This window comes from Sminthopsis crassicaudata, chromosome 1 (genome assembly GCF_048593235.1).
Source record: "Sminthopsis crassicaudata isolate SCR6 chromosome 1, ASM4859323v1, whole genome shotgun sequence".
NCBI lineage: Eukaryota > Metazoa > Chordata > Mammalia > Dasyuromorphia > Dasyuridae > Sminthopsis > Sminthopsis crassicaudata.
This window is the reverse complement of record NC_133617.1, coordinates 96,371,220-96,391,550: the sequence shown is the minus strand read 5'-3', so window position 1 is coordinate 96,391,550 and position 20,331 is coordinate 96,371,220. Positions and strand designations below refer to the sequence as shown.

Here is a 20,331-nt window from a genome sequence, read left to right as displayed (position 1 = left end):
CAATTATCCAGAGGAAGGTGAAAACTGTAGCCAATAGGCCCTATGTTCCATTCACAGGCAACTAAATCTTCATTCTATATACTTACTGAACCTGATGGATTTTCTAATTTATATCCAAATGTGTGGAACACTAAATTGCTTGCTAGTAAAAATCACATGTTTGGCTTAATTTGCATGATAACTTATATAAGGATTAATTTAAGCTAGTAAAGGGATACTAGAATATATGTTTCTATCACATAGTGATTTCTTCTCCTTTGAGGGTTGGATTTTTGAAACATAAAATTATGTTTTAGTAATAACTGGAAATATTTTTCACAAAGACAAGTTATTCTCATTATTGAGAATACAATAATTTAATGCATTAGGAAACATTTACTGAAATGTTTCCTAAGCAAAAGTTCTTATGCATCTATTTCTCCACCAGGTGGTAGAATTAACAGCATTTTAAAAGAAAGCATGGAACAGCAAAGATCAATTTTTGTTTACTCTTTGTCTCTTTAGGGCCAAAATTGCTACTCTGTGTATAGAGTAAACTCTTAATAAAAATGCTGATGGAATGAACAGAATACTATCTTCAGTAGCACAGTAGAGAGCTGGACCTGCAATAAGGAAGGAAGACTGGAGTTCAAATGTGGCCTCATACACTTACTAGTTGAGTGACCCCAGGCATGTCATTTGATCTATTTGTCTCAGTATTCTCAATTGTAAAGTGAGGATAATAATAGCACCTACCTCTGAGGGTAGTTGTGAGGATCAAATGAGACATTATTTGTAAAGGTTTTTACAAACTTTAAAAGACTGTTACTGCTTTTATTACATTGGAATGGTAATAATGTTGGAACTAGGATATTAGTGGTAATTTAAGTTAATTTGGTAGGTTGTAAACCTCCATTTTCCAAATGAGGAAACTGAGGAAGGTCTATTGAAGAGAGGCGATTTACCTAGTATTTCTCCTGTTTTTAACAGTGCTCAGCTCAGACTTTGTCTCCTTATTTTTTCTGTTTTTTTAATTATTGTTATTTTTATTTTTCTCAGTTACATGTAAAAATATTTTTGTTATACACTGACATTCTTTTTTAATATATTTCTATATGTGTATTATGTTAGGAGAGAGAAATCAGAACAAAAGGGAAAATGTTATGGGCCAGAACTCTGAACTTGAAAGAAGGTACTAAGTGGAAACGATGAGATAATGGTTATCTAGTTTAGCATGATGTTCTCTAAGTTCAGTATGATTGATTTAAACCTACAACAAATAATGGTTTCCTAATGATATAATGATTTGTTTATACTCAGTGTAGAGCATATAAGCTAGGCACCTCAGCTAGGTTGATTGAGAGATTTAGGAAGGCAGGGAAGACAAAAGGACTGGAGGCAGGAGCTTAAGTTCTCAGAACCAAGGGGAGAAATTCAATTTGATTTTTTGATCTTCCTGGTATCTGGCCTGGACTCCTGCACTTCCCCCACAAAGACCAAGGCCAGACTGAAAGGCTCTCCAGAAAGCTGCCCAGCATCAGGCAAAGAGATAATAAAGGATTTGGACTTTAACCCCTGGCTGTTCTCATGGTGATTACTGAACTGAAACCAAGGCTGCCTCAAAGACCACTCTCTCTTCACTTCTATGGCTAAAGACCAAGAATAAAGACTTTTGCTTATCCTGACTCCGGCTGATTCTAAGGTACCCAGGGTGCTAGCACAGTTGCCACATTTGATGCCCAAAGCGGGTGCAAGGACCCTAATTTCACTGAAGAAGCCCTTGGGGAACAGGAAATAGGGTGAGTACTTTAATAGACAAACAGGGAACTTACTTTGTTAAGGGCTAAACTAACTTTTTCTAGCTGAAATGGGGCAGATGTTAGGAAAAGATTCTATCCCAGCCCCAGCCCCAACCCCACCCCTAGGGGGTGCTATAGAAAGCATACTTAAATTAATCAAGGGACAAAGCTTCATTATAACTTGGTTGCAGATCTCTAGACTCTTGGGTACATTAAAACGCACGTCCCCTTGGTTCTTAAAGGAAGAAGAAATAGGGCTAGATAATTGGAAGCTGGTAGGAGATCAACTGCAACTACAACTATAAAAGTCCTTATTCAATTTCCACAGAAACATTCTATATATACAACATAATACAATTGGCCTTAAAGAATCCTGAAAGTTATAGAAAAAAGAAAAATTTTCTGAACAGCCAGATGAGGAAGTGTGAGGAAAAATAAGACAATGAACAGATTAATAGCAATATCACCAGAGGGCATGTGGAGTTAAGTGAGCATGAAGGGGTTGGTGAAGAGCACGGTGAAGGGCATGGTGATTCTTTCTCTGACCAGGCAGCTTCAAGCCCGCCTAAACTGGAACTGCTTCTTGACATGCTCCCATCAACTCCACCTTCTGGGATGGAGAGAGGAGGAGTAGTGGGAGGAGCAATGACTAGATTGTAAAAGGCACTAATTAAAGCCACAGAAGGCCAGGATTTAGCTTATTTGAAAATCAATATGTATCTGGTGATTCAGGTCAAGAAAGTAGAAGATATGCTCCTTTTGATATGGACATCCTCAAAGACCTGAAAAAAGCTTGCTCTCTTTATGGGGCTATATCAGCTTATGTCAAGATGTTATTACAGAATTTGGCTTATGGTCTTAACCCCGAGGGACTGGAAATCTATAGCAAGGACATGCTTAGAACCTGAACAAAACTTGTTGTGGCTTTCTGAATATAGTGAACTCTGTAGGATACAAGCCCAACTAAATAGTCATAGTGGAGTTAATCCTCCAATCACCTGTGACCAACTAATAGGTGTAGGTTCTTATGCAGAAATTTCAGTACAGATTAATTACCCCATAGCAGCATATGAGCAAATTGCTGCTGCTGCTATCAAAGCATGGGCTTTTCTACTTGGTGAAAACAACAAGGGTGAGGCCTTCACAAAAATAGCACAAGGGCCAAATGAACCCTTTGCTGATTTTCTGGGACATTTGCAGACAGCTGTCATACGGACTAATGGTGAAAATGCAGTAATAGACACTTTGGTAAGTTAACTTGCTAAAGAAAATGCTAATGAGGTTTGTAGAAGGATTATACTAGGACTATGCAAGGATGCTCCTTTAGAGGAGATCATAAGACGCTGTGCCACAGTGGGCACAAATACCTTTTATAGCCAGGCTATGGTGCAGATTTCCCAAGATCCCAACATGGGAAGACAGCATCCCTTTTGGCAAAGGACTTCCAGAGAGACTCATCAATGCTTTCAATGTGGTAAAGTAGGGCATCTGAAAGCTCAATGTTGGCATAGAGACAGAGTGAGAAAATAGGGTGGGAGAACAAGACCCAATATCCCATGTCCAAAATGCAACCGAGGGTTCCATTGGGCATCAAAGTGTAAACTAGTTCAGGGAAACGGGATGAGGGGGCCTAGCTCCAGGGCCCCAGTCAAAAAAAACTTGGGGCATGATGGCAGCCGATGCCACACCCAGAGAGTGCCTAGAAGTCCAGTACCTAGACATGACCAGTCACCAGGAAGCCATCTGATGGGAGAAAGGGATTACACAATCAATCAGCCAGGAAGCAAACTGATGGGAGAAAGGGATTACAATTGGGGAGGATAGAGTTGTATGCAGCTGGAACAACTGAGATAACCCATGGAGAGGTGAAATCTGTTCCTCTCCAGCCTATGGCCTCCAGGCACAGTAGGCTTGACCATTTTACCTCCTAAGTGTACTTACAAAACAGTGTCCATCCATACACTGATGTGGGAAACTGGGGAATGTGTAGATAATATCCCAGTCACTAATACAGGTAAGACAATGTGTGACTTATCAATCAGGGAAGTAGTAGCATCAGGTTTACTGATACAGACTCCTAATAAGCAACCTAGTGATAGTCGCCAAGATTCTGACTCCAAGCAACAAAACCCAGGGATATACTGGACTGCAGCTGTGACAGCTGACTGAACTATGCTCATCATCTATATAAATGGCATACCATTAGAAGGACTGGTGGACACAGGTGCAGATCACACAATCATTAGAGGTGCCAACTGGCCCAGTCACTGGCCAAAGACTAAGGCAGACACCTACATGTCTGGCATAGGAGGATAAATAGCAGCTGAAGTGAGTGCTACTCCTTTGAGATGGATATTTGAAGGTGAAACAGGAGTTTTTACTCCTTTTATAATTGAAAAAATCCCCATCAACCTATGGGGAAGATACATTTTAAAACAATTAGGGTTAAAAATGAGTACTTTGGTTTTTTAGGCAGGGCTTCTATTGAAGGCCTGCCACCACTTTCACCTGTTCCTATCCAATGGAAAACTGATATACCAGTGTGGATAGAACAGTGGCCCTTAGGTAGCGATAAAATTCAGGCCTTATTAGATATAGTACAGGAGCAACTTGACTAAGGACATTTACAACCTTCTCTAAGTCCTTGGAATTCCCTAGTATTTCTTGTAAAAAAGAAACCTGGAAAATGGAGGATGTTGACTGATTTAAGAAAGGTAAATGAACAGATGGAAACTATGGGAACTCTTCAACCTGGACTTCCATCTCCTACTCAGTTGCCTAGAGAATGGCCTCTTTGGATTATAGACATTAAGGATTGTTTCTATTCTATCCCTCTACATAAGGAGGATATGAAAAGATTTGCCTTTTCAGTGCCCAGCATTAACTTAGCTGAGCCTTATAAAAGATATGAATGGACAGTTTTGCCACAGGGAATGAAAAACAGCCCCATTATGTATTTTGCTGCTACTCTTACTCTAATAAGAAAAGCATTTCCAAATGTAATGTTATTACATTACATGGATGATATATTGGGATGTGCACCTGAGGAACAAATGTTAGAAGCATGTTGACAAAAGATCATAGAAACACTAAGGAATTTAAATTGCACATAGCTCCAGAAAAAAATTCAAAGACATGCTCCTTTTCAATATTTAGGACATGAAGTATATCCTAAGGTGCTACAGTACAAAAACTCCCCTTAAAAACAGAGTAGCTAAACACTTTCCATGACTTTCAGAATTGATAGGAGATATCCAATGGATGCGTCCAGTGTTAGGCTTGACTACCTATCAATTGCAACCATTATATGACATTTTAAGGGGAGACAGTGCTTTAAATTCACCATGCCAGCTTACAACAGAAGCTCAAGAGGCTCTGAGAGAAGCTGAACTGACTTTATCCAATGTGGTTGAAAGAGTCACTCAAAAACCCTTGGAAATATCAGTTTTTGCTACACAAGAGGCACCCACAGCAGTCCTTCATCAAGGAGACAGTGTGATAGAGTGGGTGAACCTCCCAGCACAACCAGAACAAACCCTTACTCCTTACCCAGTTGCTTGTGGCTAGAATTTTATTAAAGGGCATTAAGCAAGCAGTACAATTATCTGGGATAAGATCTAACAAGATATACACTTTTTATACTAATGCACAAATTAACATATGCTGTGAAACCATGCCAGAGTGCCAAATTTTATTAGCCACAGCTCCAAATTTTACACATGGGTCTCCATTAAAGATAACCAGACTCTTACATAATTGGCAATGGATTCTTGAAGAAAAGGTTTCTAAAGTTCCTCTTAAAGGACCAACTATCTTTAGAAATGCATCCAAACATAATATTTGCATTATATACTCTTGTGACTTAACTATAAAGAGAGTAGTCAGAACTCCTTTTCAGTCCACTCAGCAGAATGAATTATATGTAATCATTCTAGCTCTTACTTATTATCCAGGAGATATAAATATATCTGATTTGGCCTATTCAGTAGGTGTGGTACAAAGAATTGCCACAGCCCAAATAAAATTTGTAGCCTCCAATATATATCAGCTCTTTAAGGAACTTCAAGGGCAAGTGAGAAAGCATCCAGGTAAGATTTATATTTTGCATGTCCACTCTCATAGTGGACTTCCAGGTCCTATTTTTGAAGGTAATTCAAAGGCAGATAGCTTTCTAACCATTTTGGCCAATACTCCTTTGTTTCAAGAAGCCCAAGAATCTCATTTTAAATATCATCAGGCTGCCTGAGCTTTACATTTACACTTTGGAATAACAAGAGAGGAAGCTAGAAGCATTGTAAAAGCCTGTACAGCTTGCCTTCCTTTCCATGTTCCTACACTCCCTCCAGGGAAGAACCCTCATGGTTTGAGACCTAATGAAATTTGACAAATGGATGTGACCCATTATAAATCTTTTGGTTGTCTATCTTTTATCCATGTCGTGGTAGACACCTTTTCAGGATTCACATTTGCAATGCCAGCAGCAAAAGAGACAGCCTGAGTGGTCACTGAATTCCTTATACAAGCATTTGCAATTATGGGTGTGCCACAAGAGTAACAGATAATAGACCTGAATATACTTCTAAACATTTTGCACATTTTCGTGCACAGCATAAGATTTTACACACCACTGGCATACCTTTTAATCTTCAAGGATAGGAAATAGTAAAGAGGAGAAACAGAGACATGAAGACACTCTTGCAAAAACAAAAAAAAAAGGGGGAGCCACAGGTAACCCTAGAGAACTTCTAAATCTAGCTCTTTATATTGTTAACTTCTTGATTTTTGACAAAAATGCACTTACTCTGGCAGACAGGTTTTATAACCCACCAGAAGGGCAGTGTCCAGTGTGAGCAGCTCCACTGTCTTTAGATAATCGCCAGGTGATGTGGAGATACCCAGAAAGTGGTGAATGGAAGGGACCAGATAGGTTAACTGCTTGGGGGAGAGGGTTTGCTTGTATCTCTACAGATAGAGAAGGAATCAGATGGGTGCCAATGAGCTGTGTTTGCCTTGTCCATCAGAGAGAGACGGGGCAGACCCTTGAAACAAAGGAGAAGACTCAAGAAACATTGAGTGGTTCCATTGCTGACTGTGCCCACCACTGAAAGAGCCTGGCAATTATGGCATTTGACTCATGTACATCAAAAATTGTTGGACTTCAAAATCCTCAGGAATCATTGGATTCTCTGAGACATGATAAGACTGTTGTAGGACTTGAAAACCTCAGGAATCACTGGATTCTCTGAGACATGATAAGACTGTTGTAGGACTTGAAAACCTTCAGGAATCATTGGATTCTCTGAGACATCATAAGACTGTTGTAGGACTTGAAAACCCTCAGGAATAATTGGATTCTCTGAGAAATAATAAGATTATTGCAGGACTTCAAAACCTGCAGGAATCATTGGATTCCATAATACATAAAAAGATTGTTGCAGGACTTCAAAAACTTCCAGGGATCATTGGATTCCCTGACATGTGAAGCAATGGACAATAGATTGGTTACTATCTCTTGGCTGCTGAAGAAGGTGTATGTGTGACTGATGTTTACAGACTCTCCTTCTAGGACTTCTGGAAATCTTTTACAAGACCGTGTTGATTTATATTATTTGTTATATCACTCTTGCATGTACAATTCATGTTTGTTATACCACATTGAGCCTGCACTGACTATGGGGAGAGTCATCACTAATAGCCTCTGTGTTATTGCTATGTGCTTGTGTAATACCTCCCATGCTGATGGGTTTGTGCATACTTGTCTCTAATAAGATCTGTCAGCCCAGAAACCTGCTAGCAATCCCCACTTCCCTTTAGTGTTTTTCATCCCCCTTCCTGAGAAGTCGGGGGGGGGGGGCATGATCACCTCCTTTTTGGGGTTCTCACCTCCCTAAGGAGTCAGGGATGGTGTGACCACCTGTGTTCTAAAACAAAAGAAAGCAGGAGATGTAAAGGGATGAAACTCTTGAGTCAATGCACTGAGGTCGGACAACTGAGAACTTAAGGCTAATTACCAATTAGACAATACTCTATAGGAATATGCTTGGAAAATGGCCCTTCCCACTATTTGTTCGGCCCAATCGTTTGGTGTATACAGAGAATTGTGGGAGGGACTAGGAGGTGCAGGGAGACTAGCCAGACTCACTCTGGATGGGAGACGCGGAGGTGAGGTCACAGAGATCCTATTTGTCCACTCTCTTCACTTCTACTGCTAAAGACCAAGAATAAAGACTTTTGCTTATCCTGACTCCGGCTGATTCCAAGGTATCCAGGGTGCTCATGCAGTTGCCACAATTATGCATTCAAAAGCAGGCTTTATTCCTTTGGTCCAGTCTTTTGAATAAAAAAAAATCTATTTTGTTATTGTTTTTAAATATGTTTCAATTTTCCAGAAGGTAAATGTCTAATTAGACAGACTCGGTCTTTAATGTAAAGCTGTTTCATGCACTCCAGATAAAAATGATTCTTTGGCACCATTCCATTGTATCTGGTATATTAGCAGCCAGAATTCTTTGTTCTACTAAAATGCTTCCTTCTAAGTAAATATGTATGAAGGTAACTTTGAGCAACTGTGGTCTTGTGGTTGAATATGTATTTGAATTGACTATATCTAAGCAGCATTGAGCTTGGTTGGGACAGTGAATTTCTAATTGGTGTCTCAGGGTTTATGTCTGCTTTTTCTTCCTTTCAAAAACACTGGGAATTAAAATCATACACTACAGATCTAGAGAAACTTCAGAGATCTTTTCCAATTCCCTTAGAGGAAGGTCCAGAATAGGATTTGCTCAAAATCATATACAACCATACCCATGATTGAGACGCAAGCATTCTCATTCAAGAGACTACTGCTCTTTCCAAAGCACTACCCTGACATTTTAAAAGAGATCCTGTCTAAGAAGATATAAATTTAATAGCTAGAGAAACATATGTATGTATAGACTTTATATTTGTTTGTCTATATTTATATGTATATGTTTATAAATAGATGGAAAGACAGACAGATAGATAGATAAGAAAGATAGATATGATCAGACCTATGCCTTCATCTGTCTAGGGGGACTCTCACTGAGTAAATTCCTCTACCTCTTGTTTTCTATAATTGATAGTTTAAGACATTGAAAAGACAAGTAGTATATCAATTTTGCACGTAAAATCATGCAAAATAGATTTCCATACTAGCCATGTTGCAAAAAAGCAAGAAAAAATACAATAACACTTCATCTACACTCAGAGTTCATCAGTTCTCTTTCTGAAGTTAGATAGCATTTTTCATTATGAGATCCAAGCTCAGAACCTCTAACCCAGAAACCCCCTTAACCAGGCTTTCTCTTCTTTGGACTTCACTTTTTCCATCTGAAAATTAAGGTTAAATTGATAGATTGTCTCTAGTTCTTAATCCAAGTTCTCATTATCATACCTAGGTTAGAGCATCCTAAAGGGAATAGACTCCTAGGACAATCTAGTTAGCTTTTTTTTTTTTTTATTAAGTTTATAATTACAACATTTTTTAACAGTACATATGCATAGGTAATTTTTAACTTATACTCCCTTCTGTTCTGAATTTTTCCCCTCCTTCCCTCTACCCCCTCCCCTAGATGGCAGGCATTCTCATACATATTAAATATGTTATAGTATATCCTAGGTACAATATATATGTGCAGAACCCCATTTTGTTGTTGTTGTTGCAAAGGAAGAATTGGATTCGGAAGGTAAAAATAATGGGGAGAAAAACAAAAAATGCTAATAGTTTACATTCGTTTCCCAGTGTTACTTCTCTGGGTGTAGCTGATTCTGTCCATCACTGATCATTTGGAATTGGATTAGCTCTTCTCTATGTTGAAGATATCCACTTCCATCAGAATACATCCTCATACAGTATCATTGTTGAAGTGTATAATGATCTCCTAGTTCTGCTCGTTTCACTCAGCATCAGTTGATGTAAGTCTCTCCAAGCCTCTCTGTATTCCTCCTGTTGGTCATTTCTTACAGAACAATAATATTCCATCACCTTCATATACCATAATTTACCCAACCATTCTCCAATTGATGGACATCCATTCATTTACCAGTTTCTAGCCACTATGAAAAGAGCTGCCACAAACATTTTGGCACATACAAATCCCTTTCCCTTCTTTAGTATTTCCTTGGGATATAAGTCCAGTAGTAGCACTGCTGGATCAAAGGGTATGCACAGTTTGATAACATTTTGGGCATAATTTCAGATTGCTCTCTAGAATGGTTGGATTCTTTCACAACTCCACCAACAATGCATCAGTGTTCCAGTTTTCCCACAGCCCCTCCAACATTCATCATTATTTGTTCCTGTCATCTTAGCCAATCTGACAGGTGTGTAGTGGTATCTCAGAGTTGTCTTAATTTGTATTTCTCTGATCAACAGTGATTTAGAACACTCTTTCATATGAGTGGAAATAGTTTCAAATTCATCATCTGAAAATTGTCTGTTCATATCCTTTGACCATTTATCAATTGGATTATGGCTTGATTTCTTATAAATCAGAGTCAATTCTCTGTTTATTTTGGAAATGAGACCTTTATCAGAACCTTTAACTGTAAAAAATGTTTTCCCAATTTGTTACTTCCCTTTTAATCTTATTTGCATTAGTTTTGTTTGTACAAAAGCTTTTTAATTTGATGTAATCAAAATTTTCTATTTTGTGATCAATAATGATCTCTAGTTCTCCTTTGGTCACAAATTCCTTCCTCTTCCACAAGTTTGAAAGGTAAACTATCCTATGTTCCTCTAATTTATTTATGATTTCGTTCCTTATGCCTAAATCATGGACCCATTTTGATCTTATCTTAGTATGTGGTGTTAAATGTGTGTCCATGCCTAGTCTCTGCCATACTAATTTCCAATTTTCCCAGAAGTTTTTGTCAAATAATGAATTCTTATCCCAAAAGTTAGGATCTTTGGGTTTGTCAAACACTAGATTGCTATTTTTATTCACTATCTTGCCCTGTGAACCTAACCTATTCCACTGATCAACTAGTCTATTTCTTAGCCAATACCAAATGTTTTTGGTGACTGTTGCTTTATAATACAGTTCTAGATCAGGTACAATTAGGCCACCTTCATTTGATTTTTTTTTCATTACTTCCCTTAAAATTTTCAACCTTTTGTTCTTCCATATGAATTTTGTTGTTATTTTTCCTAGGTCATTAAAATAGTTTCTTGGGAGTCTGATTGGTATAGCACTAAATAAATAGATTAGTTTAGGGAGTAGAGTTAGTTTGTCCATATTAATTTTCCTGGTATAGGTATAAATTAAGTAAGCAACTTTATACCTCCAGTATGAGGTTTCTGATGTTGCAGAATCTGAACAAATAATTACATGCTTTAAGAGTTTTGTTTTCCAATGGATATTTGCCCATTTGGCATTGGTGATTTTTGAGAAATGTTGGTGCAATGGTGTAGTGGCAAGAGCATTGAATAAGGGAACCTATCTTTACAGTTTTATTTCCCAAAGTGACTTGAAATGCCAGTCAAATGTTCCTCATACATTATATTCTATCAACCTGCCTCCCTAATTGTGCTTGAAATGCATACCCTTCTTAGCTCTAGAATATTTCTCTTCCTTCAGAGTACAATTCAAGGGCTACCTTCTGGGATTTTCCTGATCTCTTCCTACTCTATCCCCCCCCCCCCCAGAGTACTCATTTTTACTTGAAATGATTTTGCATTATTTCCCAATTTATTTTTATTTTTTATTTTTTCTTGTTCTTTCACATTTTCTAGCACCCAAAACAATATAAACTTTTTTATGGCAGGGACAATTTTTTTTTTTTGGGGGGGGATAGCTAGATGGTACAGAGGCTAGTGCAGTGTACCAGGAGTTCAAATCCTGCTTCAGATACTTACTAGCTACATGACCCTACACAAGTCACTTAACTTGTCTTCCTTAGTTTCCTCAACTATAAAATTGGGATAATAATAGCACCTACCTCCTAGGGTTGTAAGGATCAAATGAGATAAAATTTGTAATTCTTAACACAGTGCCTGGCACATAGTAAGCAGTAGATAAAATGCAGGGCCTCAGACACTGGCTGTGAAACCCTATTTACATGTTTGTACAGTTACCTTATCTGTATGGTGAGCTGAAACAGAAAATGGCAAACCATTCCAGCATCTTTACTAAGAAAACCCTAAAAGGGCCATGAAGAGTTGGATACAACTAAAAAATTACTGAACCAAAAATGCTTGAATATATATAAATATAAACATATGTAATCTATATAAATATATATGTATATATGTCTCTCTATGGGTGTGTGTATATGTATCTACCACTTTCCTCACACTTGAAAATATGGGTAGTAAAAAAATTATTAATCCTCATTTTATAGAAATTAAAGATGATGTGATTTGCCCTGCATTTGAACCAGATTTTATGGTCCCAGGTTCAGCAATTTTTTTTTTTTTTATTCTACTAGCCATTTCTCTGGGTGATTCAGTGTAGGGGGCACTGAACTTGGAATCAGAAAGACTCATCTTCCTGAGTTCAATTCTGGTTCCACCCACTTACTAGCTATGTGACCTCAGGCAAGTCACTTAACCTTATTTGCCTCAGTTTTTCATCTATAAAATGAGCTGCAGCCACTTTAGTATTTGTGCCAAGAAAACCCTAAGTGTAAACACGATGGAAAAAACTGAACAACATCAATGACAAAAGCTGCTTCTCATAACATAATGAAAAATTTCTTAGGATCTTAACTCTAAAAGAAAATAACCATGGTGTGAGATTAATACTGTGATTACTAGATAGATAGACTTTTTCCCTAAATCTAACAAGACTGTAATCTTCATCTTGGAACAGATACTTACAGCCTTCACAAAGGTGGTTCACACTGGCAATAGGAGAAACTATTATTGATCCAAGCTTCCAACACACTTTTATTAAGAGCAAACTACCAGTCTATCTTGTATGCATCAGATTGGCAAAGATGACTCAAAGGGAAAATAACAATTGTTGGAGGGTAAATGGAAGGACAGTCACAGGCACATTAACATATTGTTGGTGGACGTGATCAGGTAATTCTGGAAAACAATTTGGAACAATGCCCTCAAAGCAATAAATTGCACATATACTTTGACTCAGTGATATTACTATTATTCTTGTATCCCAAACAGTGCATAGAAAGATGGAAAGGTCCCAAAGCAAGAAGTAGAAACTAAGAGGATATAACAATAATTAGAAAATCACTGGATAAATTATGGAATGAAATGAATAGTATTATAAATGAAATGGAATAGTATTCAACCATAGAAAATGCCAATTTCAGAGTCCTAGGAAAAGTTGTATGAACTGATACAAAATAAAGCAAGCACAACCAATAGAACAATTTATATAACAAATACAACATTGTAAAGGAAAACAACTTTGAAAAGTTTAAGAGTTCTCATCAAAACAAAGGCCAACCAAAATTTCAGAAAATTGATGCTGAATGAATCATGCTTCCTACCTCTTGGCAGAGACGTTCAGACTGAAATATTCATTCAGAGACATGACCAAAGTGTTGAATTGTTTTGTTTGACTATCCTTATTTGCTACAAAGGACTTTTTGTTTGGGAGTAAAAGCAAAACAAACAAACAAACAAAAAAAAGGGTAAAGCTAGTGTCAGTGAATCAACAAAAAAGGGGGTGGATGGGTAAAGAAATTAAGAATATTAAGGAAACATTTTTTTAAATGCATAAAATAGAACATAATGAAATCCAGAGAAAGAAACAGACAAATGGGACTGCTTTGGAGCTAACATGTTGAAATTATTATACACTTAAGGGGAAAAAAAAGACAAATTATACAGATAGTAGAGATTCATAGCTTCATATGTAATCTTCTTTATTGTTATTTTTTTTCTTTTGGGTGTTAAAATGTTCCTATTAGTCTTTTTTAAGTTCAGAATTTTGAAAAAATAGAATTATTATCTTGGAGAAAAAAAAACAGTAATGCTTTGTGTAAAGAACCATTCAAGGTACAATAAGAATGATATTAATAATTGGGTCTAGTATCAAGGACATTAGAATCCTATTGGGTTAAAGCCAGGTACAGCAAATAACAACATAATAAAATACAAGATTTAGATTAGATACAAAGTCCTATGAGGAAAATACAGGAAAGATTATTTATGTAATGGATTTGAGGGCTCTGTCTAATTTTATTATTTTATATTGTTGGTGACTAATTTTATGATATAGTTGTGGAGTAAGGCTCAGATCCCTTGAGGAAAGGGAACTATTAAGAAAAATCATAGACTTTTAGCACTGGAGAAGATCTTAGAAATTATCTAGAAGAACAGAAGAACTAGACTTATGATTTTAGAAATTTATCTGGAGCCCTGAGAGGTTAAGTAATCTATCTATGCTTGAACATTCAATATGTATCAGAAATGAGACAAGTTTTTGCAGCTAATAAGTTGACTTCATAGAGGAAAAGAAAGAAGGAAGAGAGGGAAGGAGAAGGGAGGGAGGAAGGAAGGAAAGAAAAGTGGAAGAAAGAAAGGAAGGAAGGAAGGAAGAAAGGAAGGAAATCACAAGGCCCAGGACAGAGCATAGGGGCACTCCATGAGATACCTCCTCCATTTACTAATCCTAACACTCTGAATTTAGTCATTTAAGCAGAGCTCTATATTATCCTGCAGATTGCATTTTCCTAATTTGGAGACAAAAATAGCAAGAGAGAGATTGATATATGCCTTGTTATATTCCTCACTAAATTATTATAGCTTAACAGGTTGTTAAAGATGAGAAGAACTTTATTTTACTGAAGGATTCCCAGACATTTGAAGTAGCTTGCCTGAGATCAATATATAGTAAGTGTGTGTGTGTGTGTGTGTGTGTGTGTGTGTGTGTGTGTGTGTGTGTGTGTGTGTGTAACTGAAACAATAAATACCTAGAAAATTCCCCAAACCGCACTGAGTGTGGTTAAAACTCCCCATACTTAAAGAGTCTTTGTTAGATCTCCTCACACCCAAAAGGGGGCAGACTACTGCTGCTATCTTGGGTAAAGTCTTTAAACTCTTCTGGGCTAAAGAAAAAGCTGAGTGAGGAATGAACAATTTGGTTTCATAGTAAAGAGCAGTAGCACCAGTTCCAAATATTAACACTATCAATACCATAGTTATCAAAAACAAACAAACAAACAAAACCCTTCATTTTCATTGGTAGGTCAAAAAGAAGGGAAGGGGAAAAAACCTAAAGCAAAGGATAGATCATATTGTGCTCTCCTGATTTATAGCACCCCTTTGATGAAACTCCTTTCTATATCTTTTAGTTGTTTTCTGGTTATCTCAACTGTAGGAAGGAGGTTAAGGTCATAAGGTTTAAAGAAAAAAGGAAGATCAGGCTCTCAAACCAAGAGTAATTATAGGAAGAGACACGTTTGGGGTTTACTATGATTTGGGCTTGAGTTTTTTTCAGCAAAGTTGTACCCCATCACCCCAGAATTTCTAGGTCCTAATCTGTTGGCCTTAGTCTGGCCTCAAAGTGGATTGAACTACATAATTTCAGTTATTCTACCCCAGGAAGTCAGGAAAATGTCTCAAGTTTTTCTCCAAATTCACTCCAGAATTCCTGCCCTCTTCCATACCACCATAGCTCCAGCTTGGGGATGTTGTCCCCACTTCCAGCCAATAAATACAGGAAAATCAAAGACGGGCTCTAGGAGAACCCCAGAGGGACTGTCTGCTTTTGTCAAACTGAAATCATTCTCTCCTCCCTTCCCTAGACTGTAAGATAGCTACTTGGGAAAACATTAAACTGAAGAGTCTAAGCTGAGTTCAGTAGGATAGAGGTACATTTCAAAGAATACAAAAACCCAGTGATTCCAGGGCAGCTAGGTAACCAATGGATAGAGCACCAGTCCTGAAGTCAGGAGGACCTGAGTTCAAATTTGGCCTCAGACACTTAACACTGCCTAGCTGTGTGACTCACTTAAACCCAACTGCCTCAGCAATAAAAACAAAAACAAAAACAAAAACAAACCCAGTGATTCCTTTAGTCAAGGCTCAGGTATAGAATAAACACTCTCACTCATATCAGTCCTTCATCCAGGACTCCATCTTCACTCCCACCAGTACTCTATTCAGACATCTCTGCATTTCCTCAGTCTTTCATTTCTTCTCCACACTTCAGTTCAAGGGATATCTAGGGAATCTCGAGTGCCTTTTCCTATATCCTCAAAGATCTGAAGAAGGAAGGAGTTCTACAGGAATCTAAAGGTTAGAACTATCTTGGATTAAAACTCCAGTGAGCTAAGTATGCTAATGAGCTTGGGCTATTATACCAGTACAGAAAAGACACTAGTCCCTCCAGAAAGGGGGAGTTGGGAGCTAGAGTCCAGAGAAGTAAAGAGTCACTAGGAAAACTGGTCTGACACAACCCAATTATATAAAATCCCAGGAGGTTAATTAATACAAATGTGACCTTGGGCAAGTAAGTCATTTCTCACTTCCCAGGTATACTCTTTTCTCACTGTCAAAAGGAAGGGTTCTCAACTAGGAATGCTACTGACCTCCTTGGAAAAATTCATGAAAATTTTTTTTTTTCCCCAAAAATCCATGCTCAATTCCTCCTCGCCCCTCCAAAAAAAAAAAAAAAAAAAAAAAATTCTCAGGAAACAGGGAGGAAGAATTAAGTTCCATTTCTACCAAAGTCCAATTAGATAATTACCACTATAAAGTTAACAAAACACTTTCCTCAAAACAACTTTAGAGGTAGATAGCATTAGATTGCATTATCAGAGCTCCCGGGAGAAAACTGAGGAGAGAGATTAAGAGGTCATTCAGTCCAGAAGGATAATAGACTTAGAGTGGAAGGCACTCTAAAGGTCAAGTAGTCTCACCCTTTTTCTTTATTGATGGGAAAACTAAAATGGAGAGAGAAGTGATTTCTTCAAGGTCATGTCAGCTGGAACTGGAACCTAGAACTAGAAGGAATAAACTAGATTTAAATCTACATCTATAGAATTTTTTTTCTCTTGGGGTTTCCCTCAGCCTTTCTAAAAGAGACTAATCAAATAGTTATCCAGATAGTGATCTATCAATAGTGATCCAGCAGGCAGATAACCAAGTACCCAAGCACCCTTCTACATCTTCAACACTGCTGTTAGCTCCCTTTCCCTATGTAGGCACTAACTCTAGAAATTCTTTTTATTTTTTTCCCCTTTTGCCTGCCTTCTTTCCTTCCTTCCTTCCTTCCTTTTTTCTTTCTTTCCTTCCTTCCTTCCTTTCTCTCTTATTCTTCTTTCCTTCCTTCCTTCCTTTCTCTCTTATTCTTCTTTCCTTCCTTCCTTTCTCTCTTATTCTTTTTTCCTTCCTTCCTTCCTTTCTTTCCTTTCTTCCTCCCTCTCTCCTTCCTTCCTTTTTTTCCTTCCTTCCTTCCTTCCTTTCTCTCTTATTCTTCCTTCCTTCCTTCCTTCCTCTCTTATTCTTCTTTCCTTCCTTTCTCTCTTATTCTTCTTTCCTTCCTTCCTTCCTTCCTTCCTCCCTCTCTCCTTTCCTTTTTTCCTTCCTTCCTTCCTTCTTTCCTTCTTTTCTCTCTTATTCTTCTTTCCTTCCTTTTTTAGACGAGGTGGTTAGTTGTTTGAACAGAGAGCCAGAGAAGAGCAAAGATGAAACGAGGATTTAGGAATACAATAGCCTTTTCCCAGGTGGAGGACTTGAGAATGAAGAGACAACTGTTACCTGTGTTGAGCAAGGGATAAATAAGTAGATCCAAACTCAAATTACCAGGCTTTTTTGTTTGTTTGTTTGTTTGTTTGTTTATTTTTCCCCGCTTCTCCTGCAAGGAATTTCAACATCCCAGCCCAGTCAGTCTCGTCAAGCTGGGGAAGTCAGCCTCTAAAAGTTGCGCCACAGTTGGGCGCTTCCAAACCCGGCTTTCACACCTACTGGCCCCCCAAAAAAGTTAAGCATCCGCTCCTCTGCTCCCCAAAGAAAAACTCCGTGCTAAAGAGAAAAGGTGTGGTGGTGGAAGGAGTTGGGAGGGAGAGAGAGATAAAAAGAAAGAACGGAGAAAGTTGCTAAATTATTAAGCTTCCTGACTTTTCCGAGCAGCCGCTTCTCCTAACAGAGATGGGGTGGGCGATGTTGCTTTGGATTATGCAGATCCGGAGAGACTTAATTTGTGTGCTACAACGGCTCTGGGCGAAGCCCCCATCCCACTCTCCCTCGCCTCCTTCCCCTTCCACAATCAGGACACCCACGGATCCCACGCTCTGCCTCCCGACTCTGGCAGTCCCGAGAACGAAGACCTTCCCTCTTCCTTCTTAGCCCGCTTGTCCCATTCCCCCACCTCCCGCAGTACCGAGCTTGTCGCTTCTGCCCCAAGTGGAACGGGCACCGGACCGAAACTTTCACTCTGCTTCCTCGAAGGAGGTTTTTGGGTTTGTTCGTTTGTGCTTTTTGTAGCATTAACCCAGACTTTCCTGTTTTCCCTGCTTCTCTCTCAGTCACACATCTCTCTATCCGTGCTACCGCATCCTGTCCCAGGGGCTGCAGGGTCTAGAATCCCAGTGCCTGGGGAACGGGGCTTTCCATCCCCGACCTCCGCTCTCCCACTCACATCCCTCTGAAAGGATGCTTTCCTGCACTCTAAAGGATCGATTTCCAGAAGGGGCAGAGTATGAGGTTAAAGACCGTGATATTGGTAGTTCGTTCTCCTTTCCTCTGTGATCCCAGTCCACTGCCAATTTTCCTGAAGCCTCTCCACTGTCCAGCTGCCCCAGTTCATTTGCTAGGAGTCCCCATCCCGTCTCTCTCTCTCTGTGTGTCTCTGTCCCTCTGTGTCTCTCTCTCTCCGTCTCTCTGTGTCTTCTCTTTCTGTCTCTCTCTCGGTGTCTCTGTCTCTGTCTCTCACCTCTCCCCCTTCCACAGCCGGTTCCGCATGTCCTGACTACACCGGTTCCCCACTTCCTCATGCCTCTCTGCGCCCCTCGGCACCCATGCTTTCTTTCATCCTTGTATTTCCCCCGGCCTCCTCTCGAATTCTCAACGTCCCGGTGTCCCAGCTTTGGGGGCGAGCAGGAGCTTGTCCCAGAGTAGGAAACACGGGGGCCATCAGGAGCTCCCAACTGCACGCGCGGATGGAGTTCCTTGACTCCTGTCTTCCCTCCTTCTTTCCTAAGTCTTCCCCGACTGCCCCCCTCCCGCCCCGCAGCGACGCCGGGAGCCCATCTCGACCCTCTCCCAGACGCAGGCAGCAGCGACCCGGCGCCCGTACTCACCGCGGTCGGAGGTGTGGAGTTTCGTGGACTGGTCCGGTGTGGGATGTGGGGGACAGGGGCTGGGGAGCCTTTGAGCTGGAGAGAGGGGAGTGAGGTCCTGGGCACTCGAATTTCACATAACCCCTTCCATCTCTCCCTCCTCTTTCTCCTCCCCGTGGTCTCTCGCTCTTTGTCTTTGCCAAGTGTCGAAACTGTCAGGCATAGTGGGGGAGCAGGAGCTAGCAGGAGCCTGGGGAGCCTAGGGGCGGGGGCGAGGGCGGGGCTGGGCAGGGGGTGGGAGCGGTCTCTGGAACACCTTCCCTGGGCTGTAAGTGGGAGGGGGAGGAGGTTTTCGTGGTTATGGGGGGGAGGGAGTAGAAAAGGGGGGAGGAGCGAGGAGGGGAGGAGTAGGCTCCCTCCGGCTAGTGGTGAGCCTTAGGGGGAGAAGAGAGAGATTGAGCGAGAGCTCGCCACTCGTGTGTAACAGACACGCTGAGACCTCCTCTTCCTCCTCCTCCTTCCCCTCCGCCCGCCTCAGCGTCCGCCGGGCTTCGTTCCTCCGCCCCCCGACCCCCCCGGCTCGGCTTTCTCCCTGGGCTGGTTTCCTGCGAACCTAATATAGCACTCCCGGAGCCACGTGGATGGGAGGGAGCGGGCTAAACACCTCGAGTCAGACTCTTCTGCTGCGGACGCAGGCACACACACACTCGTGCGCACACACACACGTACACAACACCGCGGGAGGAGCGGAGGTGGGAGGGGTAGGGCCGGGCGGACACCGTATCTGGACCGGAGTGTGGATGCTGGCGCGCGCATATACCCCGCACTCACACACTCACACACATTCACACTCACTCACTCACACACACACACCCCGCACACACACACACACACACACACACTCACACACACACACATTCTCACTCACACACACACACACCCCGCACACACACACACACTCACAACCCCGAACACACTCACACCCCGCACACACACTCACACTCACACACACACACACCCCGCACACATTCACACACACTCACACTCACACACACTCACTCACACTCACACACACACTCACACTCACTCACACTCACACACACACACTCACACACACGCCGAACGGCCCCTGCAGAAATAGAAGGGTGAAGTCCCTTCACCAGTGTTGGCCTGAGATAAAACCAGGCGGCTTCGATACGCCGGAGAAGCAGGAACTGAGGGGGAGGCGCGGGAGCGCCGGGTGGGTGGCGATAGGAGTACCCCCCCGCCCGAGAAGACTAGAAACAGACTATAGAGCGATCCAGCTGGGGAAGGGGGGGGAGTGCTCGAGGAGGAG

At 40.5% G+C, this 20,331-nt stretch overlaps 1 protein-coding gene across 7 annotated transcripts in view; it reads right to left on the bottom strand.

The window, feature by feature from the left end:
• The window catches only part of ST3GAL1 (ST3 beta-galactoside alpha-2,3-sialyltransferase 1), a 133,217-nt gene extending 113,631 nt beyond the window's left edge, over positions 1–19,586 (bottom strand). For all 7 annotated transcript variants that reach the window (XM_074264981.1, XM_074264971.1, XM_074265021.1 and 4 more), the window contains exon 1: positions 19,017–19,586. The gene's annotated coding sequence lies outside the window, so the exon portion shown is untranslated. The remainder of the gene's footprint in view (positions 1–19,016) is intronic.
• Positions 19,587–20,331: the final 745 nt, after the last annotated feature.